Source organism: Geospiza fortis, unplaced genomic scaffold (genome assembly GCF_000277835.1).
Source record: "Geospiza fortis unplaced genomic scaffold, GeoFor_1.0 scaffold488, whole genome shotgun sequence".
NCBI lineage: Eukaryota > Metazoa > Chordata > Aves > Passeriformes > Thraupidae > Geospiza > Geospiza fortis.
The window spans coordinates 2776187-2792754 of NW_005054365.1; the positions used below are offsets into that span (position 1 = coordinate 2776187).

General features: G+C 48.8%; 1 protein-coding gene across 1 annotated transcript in view; it reads right to left on the reverse strand.

Annotated features, from left to right (window-relative positions):
- The window catches only part of ZBTB7C (zinc finger and BTB domain containing 7C), a 46259-nt gene extending 31069 nt beyond the window's left edge, over positions 1 to 15190 (reverse strand). Inside the window, exon 1 of the mRNA XM_005424211.2 lies at positions 15117 to 15190. The gene's annotated coding sequence lies outside the window, so the exon portion shown is untranslated. The remainder of the gene's footprint in view (positions 1 to 15116) is intronic.
- Positions 15191 to 16568: the final 1378 nt, after the last annotated feature.

Below are 16568 nucleotides of genomic sequence, written 5' to 3' on the forward strand. Positions count from 1 at the left end.
TCCAACCAGGAAACGACGGCTTTTTCCATGTGCACGGAGGAAAAAAAGCCAAACCAAAGATGTGTCTTAACACGAACGCCACCTCAGGCGGATCCACACCACCGCTGCACACGGTGTTTTCTGCCCTTCCCCTAGAACGGGCCAGCAAAGTCAGTGGCATTCATATTTTGAGTTATATTAAGCATCAGTTTTGGAGCTTTTTCATCATTTCACTCCTAAAGAGAGAGAAAAAAAAAAACCAAACAACACACAAACCAACAAACAGAGGTGATGGACCTATTTAAATGCATAATTACATTTTGATAACAACAAAGTTGTGCGAGGCACTTAATAGATAATAAAACGACAAGATCTCATCACACCCAAGCTTATTTTCACAGCTGTAAATCTACTTCTGGTAAAGTTGCCGGGAAAAGATTTTACTATTGAGTAATAATGGAAACAAAATAGCACTTATTAAAGGGAAATGGGAGCAAGAACTCATCAGATGTTGAAAGACAACAGAGAAAATCAGTTTGTTATTAGGAGACAGGAGAAATAACACTGTTCTGCTGGTCTGAGATATCGGCAGCAAGATGTGTTGGTTATTAACAGAGATCCCACTTTTTTTTTCCTCTAAACCACAGTGCATTTGCTGTGATGCTCACGAAAACAGCAATTAAAGATGCAGCTCTGGGGTTGCACCTCCAGGAAAAGCAAAAACAGCAGCAAAATGAAAGTGTCTCCAGACCTATGCCTAATAATTTCTGAAGTCAGGAAATTCAAGTTGTTTTTCCAACATAATTTATGTTTTCCAACATAAATCCACCTGATCATTAAAGAAAAAAAAAAAGAAGAAGAGATGATGACTGTAATAAATGTACTTTTTGAGTGATCCCAGGAAAAAGGCAGTGACTTTGAGTGTGTAGGAAGGATGGAGCTAGTAGAGTTACTGTGTACCTGCCTAAAAAAGGGAGGCTCAAAGCCTTCCTGGGGCCAGGTGGTGCTCCCAGGGAGGAATGGTTGTTGCAATATTAATGAGGGAGAAGATGGGACCACCAGGGACAAATGAAATATATATATTCCTGGCTGACACAGCAGACACAGTTTGGGTAGCTCAGAAACAAGGGGGTCATGCTGGACGTGGCTACTTGCCCTCAGGGCAGCCAACTGGGGCAGATCAGGAGATATTTGTACAGATAATAAAACTCCTGCTCCAATTTCTGAATCCTGAGAGGGGGCTGGAGAAAAGATGGATTTTAATTCTCCAGCTGCAGAGCTGAATAATAGGAGTGAGGCATAGCCCAACCGGTCCAAATACAAGCAAAGAAATAAAAATATCAACTATTATTGTTTACTGATGGTAGCTCGGAGCATGTTCAGATCTGACTAAGTTTCTACTGGGCAAGGTTTTATTATCATTATTATCATTATTACTATTACTACTACTATGACAATTACTGTTATTATTACTCTTGCTATTAATTGCAGTGACCATTTAAACGGCACCAGTGACTTATAGCTACAGGCTGGATGCTCATTCCCTGAAAGGCACTGTGTGAGTGAGACCAAGGAAGGAATAATACATTCCTAAATGCTTGTGGCCCAAAGAAACAGTGGGGAAAAAAAAGAGATTGCCTGTTTCATGCAGAAGAGGAACAGAAAGACTTGACAATTTGCAAAGGCCATGGATGAAGCTCTTGGCAGAGCCAAAATTTGATGTTAGCTTTTACAAATCCCAACTCAGCTCTCTGCCTAGACTATCAGCCTGGACTAGCCCTCATCTAAAGCTCAGCTTTATTCAAGGATAGAGGCAGCCCAAAGCTCAGAGGGTCTTCAGGTCAGGGCCATCCCATGGGCTCTGATGGGGACAAAGTTTTCTTAGCAGGGGCGCTGTGATAGGACAAGGGATTAACTAAAGAAGAGGAGATTTGGATTAGGTATGAGAGAGCTTTTCATAAAAAGGATGGTGACACCCTTGCACAGGTTTCCCAGAGCAACTGTGGCTGCCCCTGGATCCCTGGAAATGTCCAAGGCCAGGTTGGATGGGGCTTGGAGCAACTTGGGATAGTGAAAGGTGTCCCTGCCCATGGCAGGGTCTCCCAACCCAAACCATTGAGTGAATCCCATATGCCAGGTGGTTGCCATGTGCTGGAGCTTGAGCCCTGTGGTTGGTGGCACCAGCCCAGCAGCCAGGTGGCTCAGCCCATCCCTGGCAGTGTTTTGGCACCTGGCAAAGCCAGAGGATGTTCAAGTGCACCAGGACAGAGTAAATCACCCAAAGGGAGCTGGGATTGGCAAGGTCTGTGCTGGTGGCATCACTCAGCACCTCCACGGTTCAGCTGGGATTTTCACTGGGTAAAACCAAAATGGTGTGGGCATGAAAGAAGAGTGAGATTCCAGTGAAAAACAGGGATAATCAGAGAAGCTGGGAGTGACAGCTTGTCCCATCTACCACTCAGCCTGGCAGGGTGCTGGGGAAAGGGCAGGACAGGGAGGCTTTTGCATGCAAGCAGGGATACTCAAAAAAATTACCAACAAAGCGAGGCTTTAAAAAATATAAACAGTTTTGGGGAACAAACACAAATGGCGTGCAAGCTAAAAATAAGCAGCAGAAAGTGAAAAAAGGTATTAAAGGAGCCCAAAAGAAATAGCAAACAGCAAATTGCAGGGAATTGTTCGGCAAACAATAAAATGCTCCTCGCCATCTCCCTGCAAAAGGCAGATGGTACTGGGAGAAAGCAACCCCCGACAAATGATAGCTGCAAAAGGGGTGAAGGAGGGGGGGGAGAAAATTTCAGACCTGGCAGATTTGTTAAGTGGTAATTTTCCCTCTGTCTGTGCAGAAGACAAAGGGGAGGGAAAGCTCCCCAAGACAGGGATTGTATTTCACTCCGCGGTTGAGAAGGCTTTCGAGTGTCTGCAGATAGCGGCAAGAAATGGTCCTAAAAAGATTAGAGCTCTTAAGGTAGGGCAAAATACTATATCCAGACAACACACTCGAGTTCTAATGACAGTGGGGAGAGAATTGAGTGAACCATTGTCTGCTGCCTCTAGGAAACCAAAAACTTAATTTGAAACAGCACAGGCTTGAGCTGGACTTTTCTCACAGAAAGGTTTTACTCCTGCCCTTTAAGCATCACTTTGTATCCTCGGCACATATTTTTCATTCATCTTTTTCCCATAGCCAACACAAGCTTAAGAAGGGCTTTCTGCGTTTTCAGAGTGATTTGGGTGGCTTGGCTTTGAGCATCTCCCTGTCTGGAATGCACCTCTTCTCCCTGTATCCCTCCTGCCAGGCCATTAACCATGTTTATGGATACCTACCTGATGGATGAAGAAGGAAAGTGACTTCCCAGAGATGCAGAGGGAATGTGCTGGAAAAGAAATTCACCCTGGGTTTCCCAAATCTCAATCCCCAGACTATCCCCTGCCCTTCCTACCCCTAATTCCACTTTGGGCTTGCTAAGTGGGTGCAAATCAGCAGAGCTTCCCTACAATCCATTTTACACTGGGACCAAGACCAAGCATCACATCCAGCCTTAAATCATAGAATTGCAAAATCGTTTAGGTTGGAAAAGCCCTTTAAGATCATCAGGTTTAAGTGCTAACCCAGCATGGCCAAGGCCACCCCTGCATTTTGCCTGGATTGGGATTCTTGTGCCTCCCCAAAAAATGAAGTTAATTGCTATGACCCCACAGTAGCCCATATGCCCCCTGGGAGTTACCAGGACTCCCCTGGCACTGCCTGGCTGGGGACAAGAACAAAGCAGGGCACTGCTCTGCTGCCAGCCTCATCACTGCAAATTCCAGGGCACGAAGCGCAGCACTGTCATCCCCACCTGCCCCATCTCCAGCAGGTGACACTGAGGTGGCTCTGCCATCCCCCATCTCAACTCCAGCATCCCCCAGCCAGAGACTTTCGCTGCAGGGACCCCCCTGACCTTGCCCGGGGCTCTGTTGCTAAGAATAAAACACAGAGGGCTGCGCTGTGCTGGCGCGCGGTGGGATAATTGCAGGGAAGCTGCTGCTGTAGCCCAGTGACTGCAGTAATTGGGCACGGGCCATCCTGCAGCCAGGTTTCCCGTGCTATTATCCCCTTATTAATAGAAACCAAATCTACCTTTGCAGAGGCAGCACTGCGAGCCTGGAATTATGTGGTGTGGGGCTGCAGGGAGGCACCCGCGGCATCTCTGCAACAGCCTCAGCCCTTTGCCACCCAAGGGGTGGGTCCTGGCAGGATCCACAGGATGCTCCCGCCCCAGTCGTGGCAAAATCCCAGCCACAGAGACCCAAGGTCCCCTGTGGTCATTGGAAAGGTGAATGTTTGACTCAGCCACATGATAGTTGCCCTCACAGAGGCAGGCGGGTGAGATTTGTTCTATTAACTAATTAATCCCAGCAGCATCCCTCCAAGGTATGGCAGGGAGTATTAATTTCATCGCCCAAGGAGGAAAGCTGAAGGTCAAAAAGGCTTGAATTTCTCCTTGCCCACCTGGATGGGATATGGTGGGGGCCACAGGCAGAGCATTCATGGATTTAGGGCTGGAAAATAATGCCCAGCACCTCGGCTGGAATGGTCCTGCCAGGGTACCACAGGATGTTAAACATAAAAGAGGCAAAAGTGCCAGCATCATTTTAAGGAGAATCAACCCACAATGCCAGGGCTCTCTTTGCTGGAATACCTGAAAGCAAAGTGCTGATTTCTGAGACACCCAAGGACAAGGTGGAAATCTCTGCATGGGTTTCCTGGACTTCCATGTCAATGTGATCATGTGGCTTTCCATGTGAAAACTAACACAGGTACTTCTCCCTGTCATATTCCAGGCTAACTTCCTCTATGAAGCTCAACTTGGAAACAGTCCTGAATAAAATGTGTGCCCAGTCATGACATTTTCCCTGCCCAGAAAGCAGGAAGCAAGGTGTGAGTCAGGATTAAAGCTGGAAAGTAGATTAAGTGCCTCTATCCAAAATGCCATCAACAATGAATAGAGTAAGGTTTGGCACATTTATTTTTTTAATGGAAGTTTATTAAGGTCTTCAGGGCCACCTGAATCTTATCTCAAATTTGAGATTTGCTTTAAAACTTATGAAGTGGAGGTCTGGAGCAAGTGATGAGGAGCAGCTGAGGGAGCTGGGAAGGGGCTGAGCCTGGAGCAAAGGAGGCTCAGGGGGGACCTTGTGGCTCTGCACAGCTCCTGACAGGAGGGGACAGCCGGGGGGGTCGGGCTGTGCTCCCAGGGAACAGGGACAGGAGGAGAGGGAACGGTCTCAGGCTGGGCCAGGGGGTGATTTAGGTTGGAAATTACGGAGAATTTCTTCATGGAAAGTACTGTCCAGTCATTATATGGGCTGCCCAGGACAGTGATGGAGTCCCCATCGCTGCAGGGATTTAAAAGCCCTGTGGATGTGGCACTTGGGGACATGGGTTAGTGGTGGCCTTGGCTGTGCTGGGGGCATGGTTGGACTTGATGGTCTTGGAGGGCTTTTCCAACTTGAACAACTCCAAGTTTCTGTGATTCCCCAGTGAGGCTCACTTCTGCCTCCCCCAGCTTCCACGGCAGGCAAAGCCCAGCAGATGATCTCCTACAGAACAATAACCATGAATGCCAATAAACTCAAGACTGACACAAGGAATTATCAACCCAGAGTATTTCCATGCTTCCCTCTTTCTCTCAACCCCTTCTTCACCCAGCTTTTTAGCATTTCTCATTTCAGCAATTAATCCCAGCCTTTCTGAAGAGGCTGAATCCTACAAGCTTGAAATCATGTCAACACAGAGCCAAATCAGCACAGATGTGCCAGAGAGCAATGCAGTGGGTTTTTCCTTCCCCTGAAACTCAGGACTGCTTCTGCTCAGTGCTGTGGTGCTCTGCAGACTGGGGATGTCAGGAGCCTTCCCCATTTGGCAAGCTAGAGGTCACCCTGGGAAGATTAAAGCAGAGAGAGAAGACCTGGGTTGCCTTCTGCATTTTTCAGCCCTTCTCCATCCCTTTTGTGAAAGGCTGGTGCTGTTAAGCAGCTACGTAAGAGATGTGAAGAGTCAGGGGAAATAAATAATACATAGATGTTGAAGTGTGTTGCCAAGGCCACCTCCAGGATGGATCTGTAACCTCTGGACAGCTGCCTGCTCCTGCCCTGGAGAGATGTCACTGGGAGTGAAATGGAGCTCCTGGGCAAGACGCTGCTCCAGAGTGATGCGTCAGAAAACCTTGCGGGTGACAGAAACTGTAATTGCTGTGCTTAAACTTCACTGGCCCGTTCCACCCCTGTGAAACCCAGCTTTGCTGCTGATTTCAGCAGAAGAGGGAAGGATGTGCCCCTACCAGGGCAGTGGGTAGGGATCCCTCTCCCCAAAGCCTGAGCAGAGGGCTCCTTGTACCCCTGGGGCCTTGTGAATGTTCTGCTTTCCATGAGGACCTGAGCAACGTTCTCCATCCTCCCCAACACCAGCCCAAACCAGATGCAGAGAGCCAGCAGCCTGAAAAAAAAGGGATCTTAGACCCAGTGTGTTCTTGGGGTTCAGGGCAGCAGTGTCTTGCATGCAGAGGCTGCAGAGACCCCAGGGGAGCTACACTGCATCCCACCAGCCCATCCCCAAGTCCTTACTTCAACAGCAGCTTGGCCACATCTGCCTCTATTTTTCACAGCAAGAGCTCTATGGCTCTGTAGGAGTAAGAGATAACATATTTTACACTCCATAACTGGAATGCAAAATAAAAGGTCCGTGGTGTGGCTGGATGCAGCCAAGACCATGATGCGAGGTGCCCTGGCTCATAACATGGAGAGCTGGCTGTGCCAATAGTGCCAAAGGGGCCCTGTCCCCAGCCTGTCCTTTCCATGGGCTGGGGGGTGAGGCACCACCCCTGGAGCAGGATGCCTGTCCCTCAGCAATGACACAGAAGCACCCAGCCCTGAGGCACAAGGACAACAGGAGGTGCTGGCAGGTGATGCTGAGGAGCGCAGTCACTGGGGTGGCAGCTTCCAACCTTGCTGTGATGGAGAAGTCCAGGCACATCCCTGCCTCACTGCTGCTGCCTGGAAAAAGCCAAAATACCAACAGCAAAGCACTCTGCAACCTACCAACTCCCCCCTCCTCTCCTGTGCCTGCTGCAGAGGGCAGCTGGAGGGGCTCAGGAGACACAGCACCGAGGGAGGGATGCTGCAGGCACTCCTAAAATAAGGTACACACAGATAGTCTAATGCCTCTGCAAACCCCCCCTGCCCCCAACACACATCTGCCAAGATCAGAACTGGCTGCAAAGACTGAGGATGTTTTTTGAGAAATATTAGCTGTAGCTGTTTGCACGCATTAGCCTTACAAAGCGGCTGGGAGAAGAGGGGGGGAAATATTCTTCCTGTTTAGCACAAAAATATAGGTAACAATTATGAGGCAATAATTGATTCATCCGATAGTTTATTAACTGGAGTTGGGGTGTGCAAGTGACAGGCTCTGCAGCCAGCCTTTCATGTGACACGTTATTAAAGGCTCTTTTTCTGTCTCCGAAAGGCAGTGGCTGGAAGATCAAAGGTCAGACATTTCAAGAAGTAAATTGGTTTAATGTGGCTGCAGATAGCCTCACAAAAACCTAATAAATATGCAGTGAAATGTAAGGAGAGAAAATTGTGGACAAGAGAGACAATTACTTTGAAACCAGGATAAGAGCAGCGCAGGCTCAAATTAATCAGTGTTCGGGCTTCTTCTCTCTGTCTCAGGATTTAGTATTCAGAGCAGGAGCCCAGCTGATGGTGGGATGTGAGCAGGGAGCATTGGTACCCAACACCAGAGCCTGCTGGGGAAAGATGCTCAACTCCAACCTGCAGCTGGGGTGGTGCTAAGAACCCACCTTGTTTTTCCAGGTACACCTGAGACCCACAGCAAAGGATGTTTGTGAGCACCACAGGACAGATTAGCAGTCTGTGGCTGAAAATTCTCCTAAAAGGACAGGCTGGGACAGCTGGGGCTGTTCAGCTGCACAAGAGAAGGCTCCAGGGACACCTCAGAGCCCCTGCCAGGGCCTCCAGGGGCTCCAGGAGAGCTGCACAGCCACTGGGGACAAGGCATGCAGGGACAGCAGCCAGGCAATGGCTTCCCAGGGCCAGAGGGCAGGGACAGATTTTGGGCTATTGGGAATTAGGAATTGCTGGCTGGGAGGGTGGGCAGGCCCTGGCCCAGGGTGCCCAGAGCAGCTGTGGCTGCCCCTGGATCCCTGGCAGTGCCCAAGGCCACGCTGGATGGGGCTTGGAGCAGCCTGGGACAGTGGCAGCTGTCTGTGCCTCTGTCCTGGGGAAGGTTGGAACTAGGTAATTTTGAAGGTCCCTTCCAACTGTTCTGTGTTTGTATGATTTCATTTTATGACCCTGTGGGGAGCCCTTGGTGTGTCCAAATAGGTTCACAGCAGCACTGGAACATCAACTCACAGCCCAAACCCCATTGTCCATGGGAAAAAAATTAATACAAAAGGGCTTAATTACAAAAAGTGATGCTTAAAGCTCATCTCATTTTTTACTTGATCTCATGATGTTTTCAGAAATTTGCATTACTTATTTTTAAGCTCCAGATAGTGATATCTGAGTTATCTGGGGGTTTTTGTTTGGATTTCTTGAAATGCTTTAACTCTAACAACCTCTGAACACTCACAACACAGGATTTCTTTGCTAAAAAGTCACAGGATTGCTCCTTTTAATTACAGGTGAGAAAACACCCACTCCAGCTCTTTAATCTGGAGAGGGACTTCCCACATGAAAACAAAGCATGATATTCCCAGCAGGGCTGGAAACAGGAGGAGAGGGAACCAATCCATGGAACAAAATGCCTGGTACCCCTCGGACAAGCAGATGAGGGTACAACCGCTTTGTATTCCCCCTGCAGGTGACCCTCCCCAGCTGAGTCACTGTGATCCACCGTGGTTTACTACAGCCCCAGCAGACAGACGGACAGGGCTGGTCTGTGATTCAGCAGCGCCAAGCCTCACCTGATCACCCTCACAGGGGCCTTCTGCAAGCACCTAAAGGATGGGACCCAAGGGCTAAGCCACTCAGTAGAATCACAGAATCATTCAGGCTGGAAAATCCTGCTGAGTCCAACCATTCATTCCCCCAGTACTGCCCAGCCCAACACTGACCCACGTCCCCAAGTGCCACAGCCACGTAGCTTTTAAATCCTCTGCAGGGATGGGGATGCCACCACTGGGCAGCTGTGCCAATCCATGACCACCCATTCTGCGAAGAAAATTTCGCAATATCCAACCTGAGCCTGCCCATGCCCAGCCTGAGGCTGTTCCCTCTCCTCCTGTCCCTGTTCCCTGGGAGCACAGCCCGACCCCCCCGGCTGTCCCCTCCTGTCAGGAGCTGTGCAGAGCCACAAGGTCCCCCCTGAGCCTCCTTTGCTCCAGGCTCAGCCCCTTCCCAGCTCCCTCAGCTGCTCCTCATCAGACTTGTGCTCCTGACCCCCACTGCCCTTCCTAGGACATGGTCCTGCATCATCAGCCATGTTCTCCATAGCTGGACCACGGATGAAGGGGATCCCTCTGCCCACCACATCCCCATTCATGGCTGTACCCCTCTGCCCAGAATGGAGCTGCACCCACACCTCGTGAGAGGCCCTGGGGATGAGGCAGAGAGGGACAGCTGGTGCCACCTGTGTCCTGCTGGCCAAGGGACAGTTCAAAGAGAACCCACCCTTCACGGGTCAGCAACAAGGAGAACTGATGGGACGTGGACCTCTGCAGCCCACACAGGCAGCTCTTGCCCTGAGTTATCTGCGTGTGTACTGCTCTGCCATAAATCAGGAGCCCTGACACTGTAATTTGTATCTGGGGAACCTGGAGCAATTACAAAATCAGCCCAAACACCATTTGTTTCACAAGATTTTGCCCTTAGTTAGCACTGTCGTTCTGCTTTAATTGCACTGTAATTAATTGCAACAAAACTGTTTGGAAAGTGCGTGTGCACAGTGGAAAGGCTGGAATATTGCAACCTGACTCCCCTGTTGCAGCCACAAGCATAAAATCTGTCATCCTCTTTCCACACAAAACTTAGAGAAAGTTCACTTTACCACCTTGTATCCAGAGGCTCTCCAAGACCTCTCAAATCCAGACCAAGACTCATGGAATGCAACTACTGGCTTACTTTACATCCACGGAAATCAAGGCTCAGAGGAGTTAATCTCTTTAATTTCTCTTCAGACATGACTAAGAGGGTATAAATTGCCCAAAGTAAACCAGGCCCTGTCCAGGAAGTAAATCACAGCCCTGCAACACTCAGAGGTTCTCATGTTCCCTTGCAGCTCCCAAAGCCACCCAGCACCTTGAAGAGGCTGGGATCTGCCTCCTGCCCCTGGAGGAGGTTGCCTCATCCACTAATTCAACATGAAGCAAAAGATCTCCCTAAAGACAGACAGCAGTGAGAGTTGGAAGTGATGATGTCCCATCCCTGGAAGTGTCCAAGGCCACCCTGGACGGGGCTTTGAGCAACCTGGGGTAGTGGAAGGTGTCCCTGCCCACTTGAGGTGCGTGGGAATAGATGATCTTTAAAGCCACTTCCCACCCAAATCATTCTACAACAAAGGAAAGCAATTCTGATCCATTTCTCTCACAGTCCATTCCTCTTCAGCATCCAGCTGTGGCATGGAGGGACTAACCCCAGCTGAGGCGGGCTTCCAGAGCCCTCTCCCAGCTGGCACTCTGTCCCTCAGCACAGACTGCAACAGCAGCCATAATGTAACTGCTGGGCAGCCGCTTGGAAATGAGAAGCCACCAAATCCACCCACAGCTGCCTTGAGTCTCATCCCCTGAACAATTATTTCTGTGGAGGAAGGCAGCTGCAAGGCTGGGAGAAGGTCTGGAGGGACACTGGAGACAGGAGGCAGTGATGAGCCAATGTGGCTTATCCCCTCTGACACCCTTCAGTGAGGGGCTGGGACAGTGACTTGCTGCTAAGGCAGGAGGGGACATCTCTCATTTTGAAATTGCCCAACATCCATAACAAGGAACTCTTGGTTTTTTTAAGCCTAACAGACTAGCAGAAAAATATATGCTCTTGCTTTTCCTCCCTCTTGCTGTTTTCTCTTCTTCTCTTCTCTTCTCTTCTCTTCTCTTCTCTTCTCTTCTCCTCTTCTTTTCTTTTTTTTTTTTTTTTCTCTTCTCTTCTCTTCTCTTCTCTTCTCTTCTCTTCTCTTCTCTTCTCTTCTCTTCTCTTCTCTTCTCTTCTCTTCTCTTCTCTTCTCTTCTCTTCTCTTCTCTTCTCTTCTCTTCTCTTCTCTTCTCTTCTCTTCTCTTCTCTTCTCTTCTCTTCTCTTCTCTCTTCTTCTCTTCTCTCTTCTTCTCTTCTCTTCTCTTCTCTCTTCTCTCTTCTCTTTTCTCCTCTCCTCTCCTCTCCTCCTCTCCTCTCCCTCTCCCTCTCCCTCTTCCTCTTCCTCTTCCTCTTCCTCTTCCTCTTCCTCTTCCTCTTCCTCTTCCTCTTCCTCTTCCTCTTCCTCTTCCCTCCCAGAGCCACATGGTGGAGAAAGGGCCCAAATCTTGCATGAAGGCAGCAGTGCCAGCACAGGGTCCTGTGGATCCACCTCTCCAGCAGCCCACCCAGCACTGTGGTGTGACACATAAAGAAATTCCATGGCAGAGGTGAGGATGCACCTGCTTGGAGGAGCTCACGGCAACGGGAGTCAGCCAGGGCCCGGGCAGGCAGCAGCAGGGGGTCCAAAGGAACAGCAAAATGATTGGGATTATCCCTGCAGCAGCATCTCTGGAAGATCCAGCTGATCTAGGAGACCTCCCAGGCACATGCCTAGAGAGCCTGGGGTTTGGCTGAGGATCTGCTCCATCAGCTTCAACTCACCTTGGCAAAAGGTGCCCAGACACCATGGTGACGGGCTCGGCAGGGATAAACACTGAACATGGGTGTGGGTTGTTTGCATAGTTAGGAAGCTGGCTGGTCTCCATCCCTCCACCCTGCCTCCTCCCAGCAGTGCCAGGACCTCAATCCAAAGTGGTCTCCTTCCTCCTCCTGGGCTGGCTCATCCTCAGGCAACACGGAGGCACTTCCCAAACTGGTTTCCTGCTAGGCAGGGCAGGGTGGGGGACAGCAGTGCTGGGCTGCTGCCTCTGCCTGGGAGGGGGAAGTCATTTGATGGTCCCAACGTCTGCCTGAACCCACATGGAGCCAGCGCAGAGATTTCATGGTGTGGACATTCCCTCCTCCTCCTCTTCTGCAGCTGCCAAGAACATCAAGTCCCTTGCAAAACCAACAGCTGGGATACGGCAGCCTTCGCCCACCGCAAAAAAACCCACTCAGGACCACCATACACCCATTCCTCAGGTGCAAGGGCATCTTTTTGAGGAACAGGGAAGAAGGCAGTCCAAGAGCAGTGAGAAATAAATCTATAATTAAGGCAAGCTGCTCACATGAGCGATATTTGAGACTTATGCAGACCTGTGAGCAAAGTTGCCATCAGGCATGCAGCTCCTCTCAGGCTTCCAGCAAGGAATAAAAAATCTTTGACTAATATAAAGAGGCCTCCAAATCACTCTTGGCAGAAGCATCCCAGCCTCAGATCCCCTCCCTCTATTCATCACTAAAGCTTTCTCAGGCAAAGGAAAATAAACCATGCAGCTACCTCACTGACCTGACCTGCAGCAGGGTGCAGCTGGGTGCTGGCTGCCCCTTCTCCAACATTAAATGACAATGTAACACCATACACGCACATTATGCTAATTTTTATATTGTATGTAAATTTATAATAGGTACTATACACAAAAAGATACATTATACAGGTGTATAGGTTTATAAATATATTATATATTGTGTTTATAGAACATATTTTATATATAATACAAATATTAGGGAGAATAATGAGACGCAGATGAGACCCATCTTGATTCCATATTCCCATCTCCATCCTGTCAGGAAGGCAGGGGCACTGGCAGGAGCAGGGATGAGTCCTCCCATCACTGCCTGCTTTTCCAAGATCATCCACACACTCAATTTATTGTCCACACACTCAATAATATCATATTTCTCTGCGGTCTGAGATCCTTCACCTTTTATAATTTCTCTCAAGTGTACAAAAGCATTCCGCCAGGGACACTTAATGGGAAAAAGACCTGGACTATGAACTGGCCAGGGAAGACTCCAGTTTTGAAACTATTCTAATAACTTGTTATTTAATTAAGAGCAATAGCTCTGAAATTATGTCAGTGAAACTTGCTACTTATTTATTAATTAGAGGAGGAATTTCAAAGGAGGCTACGGGAGTTAGGTGCTGGACAGCCCCGGGCTTGCTGGAAAATCCCAGGTTTCTCCAGCTAATGCTTGCTCAGTGCTCAAACATGCTGGGTCTGACTCCTCACTGCCTGGCACCTGAAGCAAACAGTGTCAAGCACAGGCAAAAAGCGAGTGTTAAACACTGCCTGTTCTGGATCAGGGGTTTGGAAAGTCCTTCCTGCAGAGATGGGAGTGATGGAAGGCATTGGAAGACCAAGGAGAGACCACAGAGCACCTCCTTTACTTTCTGAGACTTCCCAGGAGTCTTGCTGGGCTGTCCTGGTGTGGATACATTGGGATATGTGCCGAGAAGCCTGTGAAAGGTTGATATGGGGTGCTAGAGATGCTGAAGGCACAAAGGGTTGGCCATGCCCGTGGTATCACTCCCTGCAAACAGCTCTCGGATAGACCCAGCAACGTCAAAATCCTTCCAGGAGGAGAAACCCCTCTCTGATTCCACTCCCACCAAGCAGAGGGAAGAAAAAAGTCCAATTCACTCCCCCAAATATCGCACCTGAGTGAACTGGAGGGGGGCTCACCTCCCCTTTCTGGGGGCAGTAGAAGCTGCGGGTCCCGGCTCGGCCGCGCTGAGCGTTCCCGTCCATCCAGCGCGCTCTGGGAGCAGCACCGGGATGGCCGAGCGCCGGTTCCTCCTCCACTGGGCACATTCCTCCCCTCCTGTTTTCATTCAGCCCAACCTTAAACAAAACCACCGCTGTTGTTTTTGTCCGCGGTGCGGATCTGGGAATTGCCTGCATGGGGTCAGGGGAGCTGGAGAGGGGATTTGTGCTGCTGAAACTGAGTTTCATCTCCAGAAGGAGCTGTTAAAAATGTAAGCGCTCAGCTAGGTGCAGCACACTGCCCTGCTGCATCCCATTTGCCAGTGAAGAAGCAAAAAGTTCCCCAGATTGGCTGAGATTTATACCCAAGCTCCAGATATGGGGTCTCCAGATAAAGGAGCTGTGGCTTACCCATGCAAGCCCCGCTTGCAGCATGGGCAGTGTGGAGCAGGTCAGTTTGAGCTGGGCTTAACCCTGCACCAAGCATCAACCTCCTCCCGACCATGCTTCCCAGCATGTCCTTAATCACAATTTTTCTGCCAGCATTAAATCTTCCAAGACATTTTAACAATTCAAGACAAGAATGGGATTCTTTTCTTGCAAGTTTTCCGCAAAGAACAACTTAAACAGAAACTCCTTCAACACAAATACTAACAAACAAGTATTACAAATATATAATAGAATAATATATTGTATAATTATTGATGTATATTTCATCTGTTACATATTTCCACGTACTGAAATATTTATATTAATATATATTCCTGTTCTACTCTATTCTATTCTATTATTCTATTCTATTGTATTCTATTCTAATTTTAAATACTAATCAGCTGCCTCGTGAGATCTCTTTTGCCGACACAGCTGGACATACTGGCAGATCTGTTTTTGCACTGGTATTTCCTATCTAAAGCAAATAAACATATAACTAAGCTAGACTTAAAAAAAAAAAAGAAAAGAGCCCAAGCCCCGCGAATTGAGAGGTAGTATCATACAGGTGTTGATGTACAGCCAAAATCTCCAAGCTTGGTAAAGATTCAAGATACAAGGAAGGAAATCAGACAGAGATTCACGGGTTTGAGTTCAAACAGCAATTAAGAATGCAAGTAAATGGCGATAGATTAGTACAGAGGATCGCTACGACGCGCCAAAGATTTCCAACACGAGCACGATTAGCCTCCGAGCAATAAATTCAAGTGCCTTTCCCTCTCCTCAATATCCTGCAAAACCCCTAAAAGCTGTGGGGAAGGGGAGAGGAGGATTTAAAAGCTAAAAAATCACGTATTTCAGAAGGCAAAAAGATAGCATCTGACTCACCTTCCCTCTCCAGGTGCCGACCCTCAGCTGCCGTGGCTGCGCGGGGAATCCGGCAGCGTCGCTCCCCGGGTGTCTGCAGCCAAGCGGAGATTGTCATTTATTTGTGTGCAGAAAGTTAAGCCTTTCTAGGAGCGGTTGGGAGAATTCACTCCCACCACTCCCTCTAAACCAAAAGTATTTGGCACCAAGCCCTCCTTGTCCACCTGTACTATTAAAGTCTAAACAACACGCGGGATGCGGGCTGATATTTACCGGATCTGTTCAAGTTTCCTTTTTTAAACCAGCACAAAAAATTCTTCAGAAAGAAAAACTTGGGGGAGCTGCTGTGGTTTTGATTTTCTTTTTTTTTTTTTTTTAGTTTTTTTTGTCTTATTTTTCTTAAAGCAGATTTATCTCATTCTTTTCATTCTCTGCTCAGTGAGACAATCCCCTCCCTGGTCTAACTGGTGACCCCTGATTTGCCCCCACAGAGGTCACTCTGTGGTTGACTCTCCTATGATCTGCTCCACTTCCCCTGCAAACTGCACCCATCTGAGTCGGGTAAATGTGGGGAGGGGGGTGAAAACCACCTCCTTTGAAAAAAATAACTGGCTGTAATTCAGTTAAAAAATCATGCTCGCACAGGAACGACCCAAACAAGCGAGAAGATGGAGGCAAAATATCTTCAGACAGGGAGGCTGGTTACTCATGGCACTGAGCTGTCCTGGTGACAAGACCCCAACACAAGTGTTCAATCCAAGGAATGAGTGACTGAAAAACCTTCCCAAGTGCCCAGTGTGAGGCTTCCAAGCCCCACCCCCAGCACTGAGGCTTGCAAGCCAACTCCTGGCCACCTCAGCTGCACCAGACGGCCAACAACGCCATCCTGCATGCACCTCCCGTGGCCCCTGGCCACAGGGATGTTCCCAGAGGAAGATTCACCCCTCGGGAGCCCATCTCAGCAGCCCTGCCTGGCTAAGCCCAGCTCGCTGGCATGCACAAACCCCAGAGGGTTGGTCATCATGTTGAGTGATAAAGAACTGGGCTCCCTCCTCTTCTCCTCACTGGGTGCCCCAGGGAACAGCTTGTTCTTGAGGTTCTGCCCCAAATTAACCAGTCACACTGAATAAAACACTGCATTTCATAAAATGCGAGATACTTTCTGGCGCAGGTATAGTAATGACAAGGAAATAGATGTTTTTTGTTAATACAATAAATTCGATGAGAGCAGCTGGACACTGAGTTCCATTTTACAGGCTTTTCTGATGGTTTTCCTCTAAAGAGGCACACTAAAAAAAAACCCCAAATCACAACCAAAATTGTTTATACAAGGAAAACCCTTCTGAAGCACAAGGCAAAATCAAGTGTAAGATAGCCTGGGGCAACCTGGCACTCCCAGACAGGGCTTGGAAGAGCTCCGTGCTCAGGGCACGGTTACTTTTGAAACTTTTATTACACGCTTTCTCAGTCTGT